This window comes from Pseudophryne corroboree, chromosome 1, assembly GCF_028390025.1.
Source record: "Pseudophryne corroboree isolate aPseCor3 chromosome 1, aPseCor3.hap2, whole genome shotgun sequence".
NCBI classification, from domain to species: Eukaryota; Metazoa; Chordata; class Amphibia; order Anura; family Myobatrachidae; genus Pseudophryne; species Pseudophryne corroboree.
In genome coordinates, this window is record NC_086444.1 from 1,217,107,535 (window position 1) to 1,217,124,670 (window position 17,136).

Below are 17,136 nucleotides of genomic sequence, written 5' to 3' on the forward strand. Positions count from 1 at the left end.
GGATTCGGGTGTTTTTTTCAAAAAACACTAAAAAACAGCTTAAATCATAGAATTTGGGGGTCATTTTGATCCCAAAGTATTATTAACCTCAAAAACCATAATTTCCACTCATTTTCAGTCTATTCTGAACACCTCACACCTCACAATATTATTTTTAGTCCTAAAATTTGCACCGAGGTCGCTGGATGACTAAGCTAAGCGACCCTAGTGGCCGACACAAACACCTGGCCCATCTAGGAGTGGCACGGCAGTGTCACGCAGGATGGCCCTTCCAAAAAACACTCCCCAAACAGCACATGACGCAAAGAAGAAAAAAAGAGGCGCAATGAGGTAGCTGTGTGAGTAAGATAAGCGACCCTAGTGGCCAACACAAACACCTGGCCCATCTAGGAGTGGCACTGCAGTGTCACGCAGGATGGCCCTTCCAAAAAACACTCCCCAAACAGCACATGACGCAAAGAAGAAAAAAAGAGGCGCAATGAGGTAGCTGTGGGAGTAAGATAAGCGACCCTAGTGGCCGACACAAACACCTGGCCCATCTAGGAGTGGCACTGCAGTGTCACGCAGGATGGCCCTTCCAAAAAACACTCCCCAAACAGCACATGACGCAAAGAAGAAAAAAAGAGGCGCAATGAGGTAGCTGTGTGAGTAAGATAAGCGACCCTAGTGGCCGACACAAACACCTGGCCCATCTAGGAGTGGCACTGCAGTGTCACGCAGGATGGCCCTTCCAAAAAACACTCCCCAAACAGCACATGACGCAAAGAAGAAAAAAAGAGGCGCAATGAGGTAGCTGTGTGAGTAAGATAAGCGACCCTAGTGGCCGACACAAGCACCTGGCCCATCTAAGAGTGGCACTGCAGTGTCACGCAGGATGGCCCTTCCAAAAAACACTCCCCAAACAGCACATGACGCAAAGAAGAAAAAAAGAGGCGCAATGAGGTAGCTGTGTGAGTAAGATAAGCGACCCTAGTGGCCGACACAAACACGTGGCCCATCTAGGAGTGGCACTGCAGTGTCACGCAGGATGGCCCTTCCAAAAAACACTCCCCAAACAGCACATGACGCCAAGAAAAATGAAAGAAAAAGAGGTGCAAGATGGAATTCTGCATGGGCCCTCCCACCCACCCTTATGTTGTATAAACAGGACATGCACACTTTAACCAACCCATCATTTCAGTGACAGGGTCTGCCACACGACTGTGACTGAAATGACGGGTTGGTTTGGACCCCCACCGAAAAAGAAGCAATTAATCTCTCCTTGCACAAACTGGCTCTACAGAGGCAAGATGTCCACCTCATCATCATCCTCCGATATATCACCGTGTACATCCCGCTCCTCACAGATTATCAATTTGTCCCCACTGGAATCCACCATCTCAGCTCCCTGTGTACTTTGTGGAGGCAATTGTTGCTGGTCAATGTCTCCACGGAGGAATTGATTATAATTCATTTTAATGAACATCATCTTCTCCACATTTTCTGGAAGTAACCTCGTACGCCGATTGCTGACAAGGTGAGCGGCGGCACTAAACACTCTTTCGGAGTACACACTTGTGGGAGGGCAACTTAGGTAGAATAATGCCAGTTTGTGCAAGGGCCTCCAAATTGCCTCTTTTTCCTGCCAGTATAAGTACGGACTGTCTGATGTGCCTACTTGGATGCGGTCACTCATATAATCCTCCACCATTCTTTCAATGGGGAGAGAATCATATGCAGTGACAGTAGACGACATGTCCGTAATCGTTGTCAGGTCCTTCAGTCCGGACCAGATGTCAGCATCAGCAGTCGCTCCAGACTGCCCTGCATCACCACCAGCGGGTGGGCTCGGAATTCTGAGCCTTTTCCTCGCACCCCCAGTTGCGGGAGAATGTGAAGGAGGAGATGTTGACAGGTCGCGTTCCGCTTGACTTGACAATTTTCTCAACAGCAGGTCTTTCAACCCCAGCAGACTTGTGTCTGCCGGAAAGAGAGATCCAAGGTAGGTTTTAAATCTAGGATCGAGCACGGTGGCCAAAATGTAGTGCTCTGATTTCAACAGATTGACCACCCGTGAATCCTTGTTAAGCGAATTAAGGGCTCCATCCACAAGTCCCACATGCCTAGCGGAATCGCTCCCTTTTAGCTCCTCCTTCAATGCCTCCAGCTTCTTCTGCAAAAGCCTGATGAGGGGAATGACCTGACTCAGGCTGGCAGTGTCTGAACTGACTTCACGTGTGGCAAGTTCAAAAGGTTGCAGAACCTTGCACAACGTTGAAATCATTCTCCACTGCGCTTGAGACAGGTACATTCCACCTCCTATATCGTGCTCAATTGTATAGGCTTGAATGGCCTTTTGCTGCTCCTCCAACCTCTGAAGCATATAGAGGGTTGAATTCCACCTCGTTACCACTTCTTGCTTCAGATGATGGCCGGGCAGGTTCAGGCGTTTTTGGTGGTGCTCCAGTCTTCTGTACGTGGTGCCTGTACGCCGAAAGTGTCCCGCAATTCTTCTGGCCACCGACAGCATCTCTTGCACGCCCCTGTCGTTTTTTAAATAATTCTGCACCACCAAATTCAAGGTATGTGCAAAACATGATACAAAAAAACTATAACCAGGCGCTAATGTATCATTACCATATTTAGATAATAGTATTACTGGTAAAAAATCTTTGCTTTATAAACGATATTTCATTCTGCGTACAAACCAGCTGCAGGAGAAAGCTTGACTTGGGGTAAGTCAAGTCAAAAAGAACCGGCACTACACAGTCCCGGTAACACTAGAACAACAAACGAATCCCCTCCTGCGCTATAAATGTTATGATATGGCTCAGAGTTCAATGAAAAACAAATATATAACTTATTATATTATATATATTTTTTATTTTATTTGATAGTATTTCATATAAATATATGAATAAAATACACTTCAGACCGGTCAAATATGAAAAAACATTAACAAATCTCTTGCCTAACTAAAGGAGGTGGATCTTAGATAAACTTCTGTGCACAGAAAAAATGTAAAAATATGTAAAATTAATAAAAAATCAGTCCATATGAAAAAGGTTACCAGCTAGATTCACACCCATGAAATAGGTAGCATAATTCATGTGTTGTATTGTAATGGATATCCTCAATACGTTACCACTTTGCAAAGAAGACAATGTTGTGCAATAGAACTGCTCCCCGCAGGAGCCTTACATGCGGCTTGCACCAGTGGTTGTCACACGGGAAAGTTCAAATGACATGTGAGACGGACTCGGGCTGCGGGAACGGCGCTTCACTAGCGCCTGCTGTGCTGATATTCCACCCGACTTCCAGGCTCTATGAGTCCACGTCTCCGAGTGCCGTATGCAGACACCTCAGTCATGGTTGTGATGTCCCGTTCTCCGTTGCTTCCACAGAAAATGCTGCTGAATGAAGATCTATTATAAGGGTGTAATATAGCTGGTGTATGGGTCCAAAAAGATCTGCTTCTGACGCGTTTCGCTCCTCTTATGGGGGCTTCCTCATATTTGTTTTTCATTGAACTCTGAGCCATATCATAACGTTTATAGCGCAGGAGGGGATTCGTTTGTTGTTCATGTGCAAAACATGGGACGTGCTGGAATTTGCCCATATTTAATGCACACACAATATTGCTGGCGTTGTCCGATGCCACAAATCCACAGGAGAGTCCAATTGGGGTAAGCCATTCCGCGATGATCTTCCTCAGTTGCCGTAAGAGGTTTTCAGCTGTGTGCGTATTCTGGAAACCGGTGATACAAAGCGTAGCCTGCCTAGGAAAGAGTTGGCATTTGCGAGATGCTGCTACTGGTGCCGCCGCTGCTGTTCTTGCGGCGGGAGTCCATACATCTACCCAGTGGGCTGTCACAGTCATATAGTCCTGACCCTGCCCTGCTCCACTTGTCCACATGTCCGTGGTTAAGTGGACATTGGGTACAACTGCATTTTTTAGGACACTGGTGAGTCTTTTTCTGACGTCCGTGTACATTCTCGGTATCGCCTGCCTAGAGTAGTGGAACCTAGATGGTATTTGGTAACGGGGGCACACTACCTCAAGAAATTGTCTAGTTCCCTGTGAACTAACGGCGGATACCGGACGCACGTCTAACACCAACATAGTTGTCAAGGCCTCAGTTATCCGCTTTGCAACAGGATGACTGCTGTGATATTTCATCTTCCTCGCAAAGGACTGTTGGACAGTCAATTGCTTGGTGGAAGTAGTAAAAGTGGGCTTACGACTTCCCCTCTGGGATGACCATCGACTCCCAGCAGCAACAACAGCAGCGCCAGCAGCACTAGGCGTTACACGCAAGGATGCATCGGAGGAATCCCAGGCAGGAGAGGACTCGTCAGAATTGCCAGTGACATGGCCTGCAGGACTATTGGCATTCCTGGGGAAGGAGGAAATTGACACTGAGGGAGTTGGTGGGGTGGTTTGCGTGAGCTTGGTTACAAGAGGAAGGGATTTACTGGTCAGTGGACTGCTTCCGCTGTCGCCCAAAGTTTTTGAACTTGTCACTGACTTATTATGAATGCGCTGCAGGTGACGTATAAGGGAGGATGTTCCGAGGTGGTTAACGTCCTTACCCCTACTTATTACAGCTTGACAAAGGCAACACACGGCTTGACAAATGTCCGCATTTCTGGTGAAATACTTCCACACCGAAGAGCTGATTTTTTTGGTATTTTCACCAGGCATGTCAACGGCCCTATTCCTCCCACGGACAACAGGTGTCTCCCCGGGTGCCTGACTTAAACAAACCACCTCACCATCAGAATCCTCCTTGTCAATTTCCTCGCCAGCAACACCCATATCCTCCTCATCCTGGTGTACTTCAACACTGACATCTTCAATCTGACTATCAGGAACTGGACTGCGGGTGCTCCTTCCAGCACTTGCAGGGGGCGTGCAAATGGTGGAAGGCGCATGCTCTTCACGTCCAGTGTTGGGAAGGTCAGGCATCGCAACCGACACAATTGGACTCTCCTTGTGGATTTGGGATTTCGAAGAACGCACAGTTCTTTGCGGTGCTTTTGCCAGCTTGAGTCTTTTCATTTTTCTAGCGAGAGGCTGAGTGCTTCCATCCTCATGTGAAGCTGAACCACTAGCCATGAACATAGGCCAGGGCCTCAGCCGTTCCTTGCCACTCCGTGTGGTAAATGGCATATTGGCAAGTTTACGCTTCTCCTCCGACAATTTTATTTTAGATTTTGGAGTCCTTTTTTTACTGATATTTGGTGTTTTGGATTTTACATGCTCTGTACTATGACATTGGGCATCGGCCTTGGCAGACGACGTTGCTGGCATTTCATTGTCTCGGCCATGACTAGTGGCAGCAGCTTCAGCACGAGGTGGAAGTGGATCTTGATCTTTCCCTAATTTTGGAACCTCAACATTTTTGTTCTCCATATTTTAATAGGCACAACTAAAAGGCACCTCAGGTAAACAATGGAGATGGATGGATACTAGTATACTTATGGATGGACCAGCGACTGCCGACACAGAGGTAGCTACAGCCGTGGACTACCGTACTGTGTCTGCTGCTAATATAGACTGGATGATAATGAGATGAAATTAATATATATATATATATATATATATATATATATATATATATATATAATATCACTAGTACTGCAGCCGGACAGGTATATATATTTTTTATGTAATGACTGATGACGGACCTGCTGGACACTGTCAGCTCAGCAGCACCGCAGACTGCTACAGTAAGCTACTATAGTAGTACACTAAGGAAGCACTGAGACTATTGGGAGATGATGTTTCCTACACAAAACTGTCTGGTGACCCCAAAGATACGTTCGTCGGAGAACTAAGAACACTTTTAATACACGGTCTACGAACTGAGATACTTACAAAGGAGGAATTCCAATTTTTAATGAAATCAGACCCCACTACCCCTATTTTTTATTTCTTGCCTAAAATTCATAAAAACCTGATAAATCCACCTGGAAGGCCCATCGTGGCGGGCATTGATTCACTCACATCAAATTTATCAGAGTATGTTGATGTCTTCTTAAAACCATACGTGAAAGAGCTACAGTCATATTTGAAGGACACGACTGCAGTACTTAACTCCCTGAAAGACTTTGAATGGAAAAACACCTATAGATGGGCAACAATAGATGTGCAATCATTATATACATGCATAAACCACGACAAAGGTGTAACAGCATGTAGAGAATTTATGGAAAATGACACTTCACTAACAACTATACACAAAGATTTTATTTGTGATGTCATGTTTTTCATTCTTCAGCACAACTATTTAAAATTTTTAGATCATTTTTACTTGCAACGCTGTGGGACCGCAATGGGTACGATTTTCGCACCGAGTTTTGCTAATCTTTTTATGGGTAGCTGGGAGAAGTATTTTATCTATGGTAACCATGATTTTAAGAACCACATTGTCTTTTATCGTCGTTACATAGATGACATTTTAATTGTTTGGGATGGCAAGGAAGAATCCTTTTTCAATTTCCTGGAATTCCTGAGCACCAACGAAATGAATCTTTTATTTACTTCTAAAATCAACAAAGAATCAATTGAATTTCTCGATGTGATTTTAACAGGGGTGGAAGGAAGAGTCAAAACCAAGAACTACATTAAGCAGGTTGACACTAACAGTTACCTGCATTACAAAAGTAATCACTTGAAGAAATGGAAAAATAACATCCCCTTTTCACAATTTAACAGGATAAAGAGAAACTGCAGTAATCAGAAAGAATGCGACACCCAAATAGAGAAGTATAAAGAGAGATTCAAGAATAAAGAATACCCAGCCACCATTGTGGAAGAAGCAGCCACCAGAGCAAAAACACTTGAGAGATCAACACTGTTAGAATATAAAAACAAGAAAACCAAGAAAGAATCAGTTCTGTTTATTACCACCTATAACCGTCATGAGAAAGTTATTAGAGACTCACTAAACAATCATTGGGGAATATTATTAATGGACCCAGTCCTCAAGGAAATACTGCCTCCTCGCCCTGAGATCGTCTTCAGGAAATCGAAAAATCGAAAAGATATCCTGGCCCCCAGTATGCTGCATAAGAAAGTTGACGAGGAATCAAGAATGCCAAAGTGTACTGGATCATTCAAATGTGGCCGATGCAACATCTGTAAGTACCTACACCCAGCAAGGAAAACATTCACAGACATAGAGAAGAAGGAGGTATACAAGATTAAAGACTTCATAAACTGCAATACACAATCTGTGATTTATTTATTAGAATGCAACTGCGGGAAACAATATGTGGGCAAAACGAAGAGACCACTGAAAATGAGAATCCAAGAACATGTCCGCAATATAAAAAATAAAATGGAGAACCACGCAGTGTCTAAACACTTTAACCTTGTACACAACTCCAATCCGGAGGCACTAACTTTTAAAGCTATTGAACTAGTGAAGCTGGGAGAAAGAGGTGGCGATTTGGCCAACAAACTCTCACGCAGAGAAATGTACTGGATCTTTCAATTACAAACACTCCAACCGAAGGGATTTAACGATTATTACGAAATCGCTCCGTTCCTGTGAAACTATATGGCCATTGGATTATCACGGTTGTATCCTGTTACACCCCCGCCTCATATCATCTCTTTCCCACCACACCCCCACCTCCCCCCCCCACCCACCTCCTATACCTTTATTATAAATCCACACACCCCTCCCGATACCCACCCCTACCCACCTACAGCACCCTATTCCCATCCACACCACTACCGCACCAATTATGTGATGAGATATTAAATCTGACAAATGTATGGTAAAAAGTTTATTACAGTCATACCTCACTGGAAAGGCCCAATCTCGCCCGATTTTGGAAGCGAAGCAGTGTCGGGCCTGATCAGTACCAGACTAGGGAGACTATCTGGGAAGATCAGGTACTGTAAACAAACTATTGTTAAATAGCCTACATGAGCATGTCAATTTAGTATTAAGCCTCACACTTCCTATTAAATATTATTATTTATTATTTTTTATTCTGCACCCTGCACTTTATATTTATATAATTACATACTTATTTTATATATATATATCTTATATATTATTAAATTCACTACTGGATATACCTTTAACAATATATATTAATGTATACTAATAAACAAATGTTAGTGATTTAACTATTAACAGTTGTGCCATAACTGATCAAATCCCATTTTCTATTTATTTGTATGTCTAAAATACCGGAGAATTGAGATAAATGTCCCCGATTATGGACTCCCTAAATATGGCCGCCGTATGAAGTTACATATGAGCAAAACCCTACAAAGATGGCCGCCGCAAGGAAACTCACTGAGAAAAAACATCCTAGGACTGCTGAACTCCAAACGAATCCTGCAGCCGCGGGCGCATGCGCAATCGCGCACCGGAAGTGGGGCGGAAATGACGCGACGGCCCGAAACCGGAAGTGGGGCGGAAAAGGTCCGCCGGCGCATTTACATGACAGTTTTTAAAGCTCTCCACCACCAAACCTGCCTTTTAAATCCACATCTAATATTATGTTTACATACATTATCAAATTGTGTTACTGTATAAGTCTAAATAGAAGTTTCTTATGCTCTGTTCAAACACATGCCTGAGTAACAGGAAGTGATGTCATAATTACTATGAGACTATCACTGGTATAAATAGAAGTCTGGTCCCACTTTACATTTACCCCTTGATGAAGTCTGACTGACGAAACGCGTTGGGCTACCTGGCAGTGACCTCATACCAAGTTAAGTTAAAATTGTTTTACATATTTTAACATATTTTTAACTGGTATTACTATGCATTGTGTCTGTTGCTTTTATCCCATCTTTTAAGAAATCTTTTGCTGCTCAAATTTTAGCTAAATTAATAATTGTCTGTTTTAATGTATCAATAAATTAATTTTTTTAGATTCATTTTTTTATCTGGTTATCATTTATTAGATTTATTATATCTGTGTAGATCCACTTTTATTTAGAAATATTCTAAGACACCATTGGTCGCTTTATCCCCCACCCCTCGTGTGTTATATATATATATATATATATATATATATATATATATATAATATCACTAGTACTGCAGCCGGACAGGTATATATATTTATTATGTAATGACTGATGACGGACCTGCTGGACACTGTCAGCTCAGCAGCACCGCAGACTGCTACAGTAAGCTACTATAGTAGTATGTATCAAGAAGAAAGAGAAAAAAAAAACACGGGTAGGTGGTATACAATTATGGATGGACCAGCGACTGCCGACACAGAGGTAGCTACAGCTGTGGACTACCGTACTGTGTCTGCTGCTAATATAGACTGGATGATAATGAGATGAAATCAATATATATATATATATATATATATATATATATATATAATATCACTAGTACTGCAGCCGGACAGGTATATATATTTATTATGTAATGACTGATGACAGACCTGCTGGACACTGTCAGCTCAGCAGCACCGCAGACTGCTACAGTAAGCTACTATAGTAGTATGTATCAAGAAGAAAGAGAAAAAAAAAACCACGGGTAGGTGGTATACAATTATGGATGGACCAGCGACTGCCGACACAGAGGTAGCTACAGCTGTGGACTACCGTACTGTGTCTGCTGCTAATATAGACTGGATGATAATGAGATGAAATCAATATATATATATATATATATATATATATATAATATCACTAGTACTGCAGCCGGACAGGTATATATATTTATTATGTAATGACTGATGACAGACCTGCTGGACACTGTCAGCTCAGCAGCACCGCAGACTGCTACAGTAAGCTACTATAGTAGTATGTATCAAGAAGAAAGAAAAAAGAAAAAACCACGGGTAGGTGGTATACAATTATGGATGGACCAGCGACTGCCGACACAGAGGTAGCTACAGCCGTGGACTACCGTACTGTGTCTGCTGCTAATATAGACTGGATGATAATGAGATGAAATTAATATATATATATATATATATATATATATATCCCACAAAGATTCAGTGTTGCGCACCAGGATCTAATAGTATCCAGAGTTAATATCCAATTGAGTGCAGCTTCAAAATCCTCTCCGTGCCAAGGAGTGTTTGTACAAACTGTTTATTACTAGGTATAATACCAAAGGCGGAGCAATTAAGAATATTTTACAGAAACATTGGGACATTTTATGTTTAGATCCGATACTACATAAAGTTATTCCAAAATATCCACAAGTGGTATTTAGAAAATCATGCTCATTAAAAAACAGATTGGCTCCAAGTAATTTGAAGAAAGAAAACACTTTACATTCAGGTGGCATTGAAGGTTTTTATGCCTGCACGAAGTGTAAAGTGTGCCAATACGTTAATAAAAATCATAAACAATTCTATAACTATAATAATGAAAAATCATGGAAAATTAAAGGGAAAATGAGTTGTTTAAGTACATATGTTATATATTTACTAGAATGTAAATGTGGGAAACGCTATGTGGGTAAAACTAAACGGGTTTTAAAACTAAGAATATTGGAACATGTACGAAATATCACCAATAAGGTGGAAAATCATAGCGTACCACGACATTTTGCTAGTTGTTGTGAGTCAAAACTTCATGGCTTTTCCTTTAAAGCAATAGAGCGGGTACAACTTGATGAAAGGAAAGGAGATTTATTAAATCTACTCTCAAAGAGAGAAACATTTTGGATCTACACGCTGAACACATTCACACCACACGGCCTGAATGAAGGATGTGATATCGTGCCGTTCCTGAATCGATAACCCTGTCTGTATGTGTTGCAGAACTGCCGGTGGCAGCGGCTACGTCCCGACCGGCAAATTCTTGGTGCATACATATGGCAGGTGACGATGAAGGGGCGGCGTGCAGGAGTGAATGTGTTCGGCTTTGTATCTTATGTGACTCATTTCATACTATACGTGTTTAATTAACTTGGAGCTAATATCCTGGTGACGACAATTAAACTTTAAACATATCATGTGGATCAGTTGGATCTGTAATTGTAATAGAATAGAGAGATCTCAATAGAGTAATGAATATAATGTTACGGGTGTATAACTTATAGTGATTTTATGGCTCCCACTTATTTTATGTTATTTCTACGATGTTCTAACTATTTAGATGATGATATCCTTAAATTGTTTATTTTTATGGCTAATTGCACTTTAATGAAGATCGACACCCAGATTGGGTATATATAGGTGATATGAACTGGGTAAACCACACCCCCTGACGAAGTACCTTCAGTACGAAACGCGTTGGGCGTGGCTAATCTTGACGTGGACGTTGTGACGTCATCCTCCGGAAACAGAGCCGGTGCAGAGACGAGCCGTGGACCTGAATATCGGAGTGGCTAAGTCTAGTGCAATACTATTGCCGATGAATTTTAACTTCAATGTATGTGAACATATGTTACAAGTAAAGTTGTTACTTCTTATACATTTATGAGTGCGCTCTCCACTTTCTTAACAATATATATATATATATATATATATATATATATATATTATCACTAGTACTGCAGCTGGACAGGTATATATATTTATTATGTAATGACTGATGACGGACCTGCTGGACACTGTCAGCTCAGCAGCACCGCAGACTGCTACAGTAAGCTACTATAGTAGTATGTATCAAGAAGAAAGAGAAAAAAATAAACCACGGGTAGGTGGTATACAATTATGGATGGACCAGCGACTGCCGACACAGAGGTAGCTACAGCCGTGGACTACCGTACTGTGTCTGCTGCTAATATAGACTGGATGATAATGAGATGAAATTAATATATATATATATATATATATATATATATATATAATATCACTAGTACTGCAGCCGGACAGGTATATATATTTTTTATGTAATGACTGATGACGGACCTGCTGGACACAGTCAGCTCAGCAGCACCGCAGACTGCTACAGTAAGCTACTATAGTAGTATGTATCAAGAAGAAAGAAAAAAAAAAAAAACACGGGTAGGTGCGGTATGCATATACAATTATATATATAGCATATACAATTATATATATATTATATACAATTATATATATATATATATATATATATATATATATTAAACTGGTGGTGATTAATTAAACTGGTGGTCAGGTCACTGGTCACACTATCAGCAACTTGCAAGTAATACTCCTAAGCAGACAATCACAATATATACTGGTGGTCAGTGTGGTCACAATGGCAGTGTGGCACTCTGGCAGCAGAGTGCCAGCAAAAGTGTGCACTGTACGTTAAAATATGTACTCCTGCTCTCATACTCTAACTGCTCCCCACTGTCAGTGTCTCCCCCACAAGTCAGATATACAGTCACACTATCTATCACTTCAGCAAGTAGTAGTACTCCTCCTAATGCTCCCCAAAATTACTAAAGTAAATAATACTGTGTCTCTCTCTACTCTAGTCTCACTCTCTATAAACGGAGAGGACGTCAGCCACGTCCTCTCCCTATCAATCTCAATGCACGTGTGAAAATGGCGGCGACGCGCGGCTCCTTATATAGAATCCGAGTCTCGCGATAGAATCCGAGCCTCGCGAGAATCCGACAGCGGGATGATGACGTTCGGGCGCGCTCGGGTTAACCGAGCAAGGCGGGAAGATCCGAGTCGCTCGGACCCGTGTAAAAAAAACTGAAGTTCGGGCAGGTTCGGTTTCCGAGGAACCGAACCCGCTCATCTCTAATTTCTACAAGAAAAAATGTTTATAAGCATAATGGGTGGATGTATACACAATAGCATGCAAAAACATTTTTTTTATATTTTATACAGTGTTCGAAAAAAGCAGTTCTACTCGTCGGCCAGTAACTCCTATCACATCTGATGATGATGACGCTGCGGAAGCAGGTAAAGTGTCCATTGTAGTATTGGGTATGCTTGTAAAGGAATGGCCATAACAAAATTGCACTTTCATTAAAAGGTCCATCAAAAGAAGAATGGAGCAGCAGAAGTGGCACTTCTGTAAGACATCACCACAAAAAACCTGTTGACGAAAAGAAAGCAAGGTCGTATGTCCCGGACCAACCACAGCAGGCTACCCCGCCACGAAGATTATCGTCCGTATGTTCTGTCCCCCCACTCAAAATTTTGGATACACCTCCAAGATGTCATCCACACTCCCCTCATCTTGATTGTGAGTATCAAACTGAAATAAATGAGATACATTTCAGGACGTAATCAAAATATTTCATAACCGCATTAAGTCAAAACAAATCAAAAACTTAAAAACTTACTGCAGTAAGTAAAAGCTGAAATGGAATCCAAGCTAAATGGCCTTGTCCACATCCAGTAAAGATATGTATGTCCACTTGAGCCATACAGTATGACATTGTGTGTAAGATGCTGCAACAAAAAAGCATGTTTTTTTATCTTGCAAAAAGTAAGGTTGTTTATCCAAATTTCACATGTGTGTTTGAGGTAATTTTGCAAAATGCATATAAAACATTACTATGTTTGTTTGATCAAAGCTATAAGGTAACACATTATGTAATCCAATGTGTTTTTATGGTGGAGTATGTGTGAGCTACAATAAAACTAAAGTGTTTGCTTTCACAATTAAGTAACCAGACACATTTGCCACAAACAGGCATATGTATGTATTTAAGTTATGAGTGATTATGTTGCTAGGCAGAATAGCTGAAAGCCACAGTGAATGACATGTGTTCCATGTGTAGTGATTTGTTTACATTTCTCAAACATATGGATAGCTAACGGAGATTTGTTTATCATTTTAGCTTCTAGTCCTGGGAACAGCATCCCTCCGCAACAACAGCAACACAGTGACATGGAGGCGACAAACATCTTAGAAATGCAGCAATTAAGGCAAGGAATGAGCCCCCCAGCACCTGTGAGTACACCACCACAGCAAAGCACACCACCACCACAACACAGCCCAACAACACCAGGAACACAAGGCCCTGATTAGGTGTTTTGGACCATTTGAGCTAGACAGCAGGCCACTAATAAAGATTGCCTGCGTATACAGACACAAATGTTTGCAAACCTACCATCTCACCTCAGAAGAATATCAAGAAATCTGAGTAGACAAAATTAACAAACAACCAGAATAGGCAATACCATGGAACTCATGCGTACACACATTACACAGGTCATGGCCAACTTACAGTGCATAATGGAAGAACAGCACAGACTAATGGAAGAACAGCACAGACTAATGGAAGAACAGCACAGACAACTGCAAAGTTATATGAACATTTTTCAAAACAATCAAAAGATTAATGAAAGTTTATTCAGAATAGTAGACAATCAAAATGCTGCTACACGTGAACTCAATGCCACCCTCACTGACCTGAATGAAACACTCAGATGCATGCACCAACAGCAAACAAGCAGCAGTTCTGGTACGACTACTCCAAATATCACGCCAGTCTCATCACCACCAAGACGCTCCACCAGAGCACGACAACATGACAGTGCTAAAGGCAAAGGGCAGGACAAGCAGCCACCAAAAAAAAACGTGAAAAAAATACAAGTTAGACATTTGTGATAAGTAACTCAAAATAGTTAGTAAGTGTATGTTTGGCAAAAAATATATAACACTTAGCTCCTTGACAATTTTAACAACATCATTAATTATAAGTGCTACAAACAACAACATAAAATTTGTACGCACATTTATTCTTTACCATTTTTTTGGTATTGGAGGATGGAAATGTTGATGGAGCCGCACATACATGTTAGCAGGAAGTAAACTGACCACTTGATTTTTTTCTAATCATTACTCTTTCTAGATTACAATCATTCTCTTTTCCTGCAGACCCAATAATTGGCAGCCAGGCAGAATGTCTTTAGCATGAAGTAAACTGACCACTTGATTTTTTTCTAATCATTACTCTTTCTAGATTCCAATCATTCTCTTTTCCTGCAGACCCAATAATTGGCAGCCAGGCAGAATATCTTTAGCAGGAAGTAAACTGACCACTTGATTTTTTTCTAATCATTTCTCTTTCTAGATTCCAATCATTCTCTTTTCCTGCAGACAATCCAAATTACAATGTTATTGATACATATTTTACCTTTCTTCTCTATACAACATTACAAGAAGAACACAATTGAGTTGCGTAAAAAGCTTTTAATATGTTGTCTTTGATTCTTAAAAAAACATTGACCAAATGAATGTCAGTATTGTTGGGACATATTTGTGTGTGATAAAAATTAGTAAGAATGTTATTACACATGATGCTGAAAAAAACAAATATGTACTTTTTAAAGAAAAAACAAAGAATGTGTATAAAAATGTATATATGTGGCAAACTTTGTATTTACTTACACATCATCAAGTTTACTGCATCAAACATTAGGAAATAAATTATTCCTGATTAAAGTAAGTTTGTGTGTCTTAAATATGATGGGGAATCACACATAGGGACACATGTATTCCTCAAGGCTAACATATTATATGTTGAGGTGTGTTTTTTGGGAACACAGGCTCTCAAACTCGGCCCTCAGGAACCCACACAGTGCATGTTTTGCAGGTCTCCTCACAGAATCACAAGTGACATAATTAGCTCCACCTGTGAACCTTTTAACATATGTCTGTGAGTAATTCATACACATGTGCTTCTACTGGGTTACATGGAAAAACATGCACTGTGTGTGGTCCTGAGGGCCGAGTTTGTGAACCTGTGCATTAGGACATTGCACACAATGATAAAGTGAAATAATAAATGGATTATGTGGGCTTGTAAGAAATTTGGACTGCAAGTTTACGATCACTTATCCAGACTTAATCTGTTGATTTGAGTTTAAAAATACACACAATACACATGCAACATTTGATTCTCATAAAGCGAAGGTATGTTTGTATGTGTCAAGGAGACAGACACATTCTGAGTAATGGTTTTGGCAATAAAAATGGCAACACATCTATTTATGATTACACAACAAATGAAATAAGCAAACCAAACTTACCTTAAAAATACCGAGTGATGATCTCTTGCCTAACCTGCCTCCCTACATCTGTACTCCAAGTATCACCAGATGTCTCTAATTCCTCTACTTGCTGGCTGCTTTCTTTATCCTCCTCCTCCTCCTCAACATGTGGTAGATGTTTTTGCAAACACATGTTATGAAGAAAGCAGCAGAACACAATTTGAGTCACCTTGGAGGGACTATACAACAAAAGGCCAACAGACTTATCCAGACACCGAAACCTAGATTTCAGCACACCAAAACATCTTTCTACACTGACTTATGTGCATGATTGTAATTGTGTTCAGCAGGGGTATCAGGTCAGGACAATGGAGTTAGAAGCCAAGAGAAACAGCCATATCCTTCATCACCTAAAAGACAGATATAGTAACGTGATTCATGTTAAGATACAGCAACACATAAATAACACACTGTGGGACAGATGTATTAACCTGTAGAAGGCATAAGGAAGTGAAAAACCAGTGAAATGTGCAAGGTAATAAAGGCAGCAGACAATCTGTTCCTAAATGTTCATTTACATATTGGAGCTGATTGGCTGGTGCCTTTATCACCTTGCACAGATCACTGGTTTCTCACTTCCTTATGCCTTCTACAGGTTAATACATCTGCACCTGTATTTGGACAAAGTATACGCAGGCCTACACATCAAATTACATACCCAGCAGCTATCCATCTGGCATTTGTCCGTCCTCAAACTTATCAAAGAGGGATGACTGACTGAGGATGAAGGAGTCATGGCAGCCCCCAGGGTAACCAGCAACAACACTCATTATTTTGAGATTTGCATCACAAACCACCTGCACATTTGTGGAGTGTTCGAAATGGCGATTCGTATATATGTGCTGCCTGCCCCTAGGTGGTTTCAGCTGAATGTGTGTGCAATCTATGGCTCCAAGCACATTGGGCATGCCAGTCAGTCATAGAAATCTACCCTGACGGCATGCCACTGAGACTCATGGGTAGGGAAGCAGATTGAGGCCTCGATGTGGGGCTGCAAAACAGCCAACACCTGTGTGTATATTTTAAAGAACAATAAACATGAGATTTTAGGACAGAACTGGCCACCGAGAAATTAAAACAAACACAAAACAGAAGAGGTAGTTAGGTATACATCACCTGTGTTAAGATTCTGGAAAATGAGGGCTGTGAGATTCCTATGACATCCCCAGACCAGCCTGAAAGCTGCCAGTAGCCAGAAAGTGCAAC

General features: G+C 41.1%; 1 long non-coding RNA gene and 1 pseudogene across 1 annotated transcript in view; both read left to right on the forward strand.

The window, feature by feature from the left end:
- The window catches only part of LOC135025169 (uncharacterized), a 92,878-nt gene extending 77,583 nt beyond the window's left edge, over window positions 1-15,295 (forward strand). Inside the window, exons 2-4 of the long non-coding RNA XR_010222004.1 lie at window positions 12,751-12,825; window positions 12,899-13,111; window positions 13,713-15,295. This is a non-coding gene — a long non-coding RNA (uncharacterized LOC135025169). The remainder of the gene's footprint in view (window positions 1-12,750; window positions 12,826-12,898; window positions 13,112-13,712) is intronic.
- On the forward strand, window positions 7,781-7,900 carry LOC134949272 (5S ribosomal RNA; annotated as a pseudogene).
- Window positions 15,296-17,136: the final 1,841 nt, after the last annotated feature.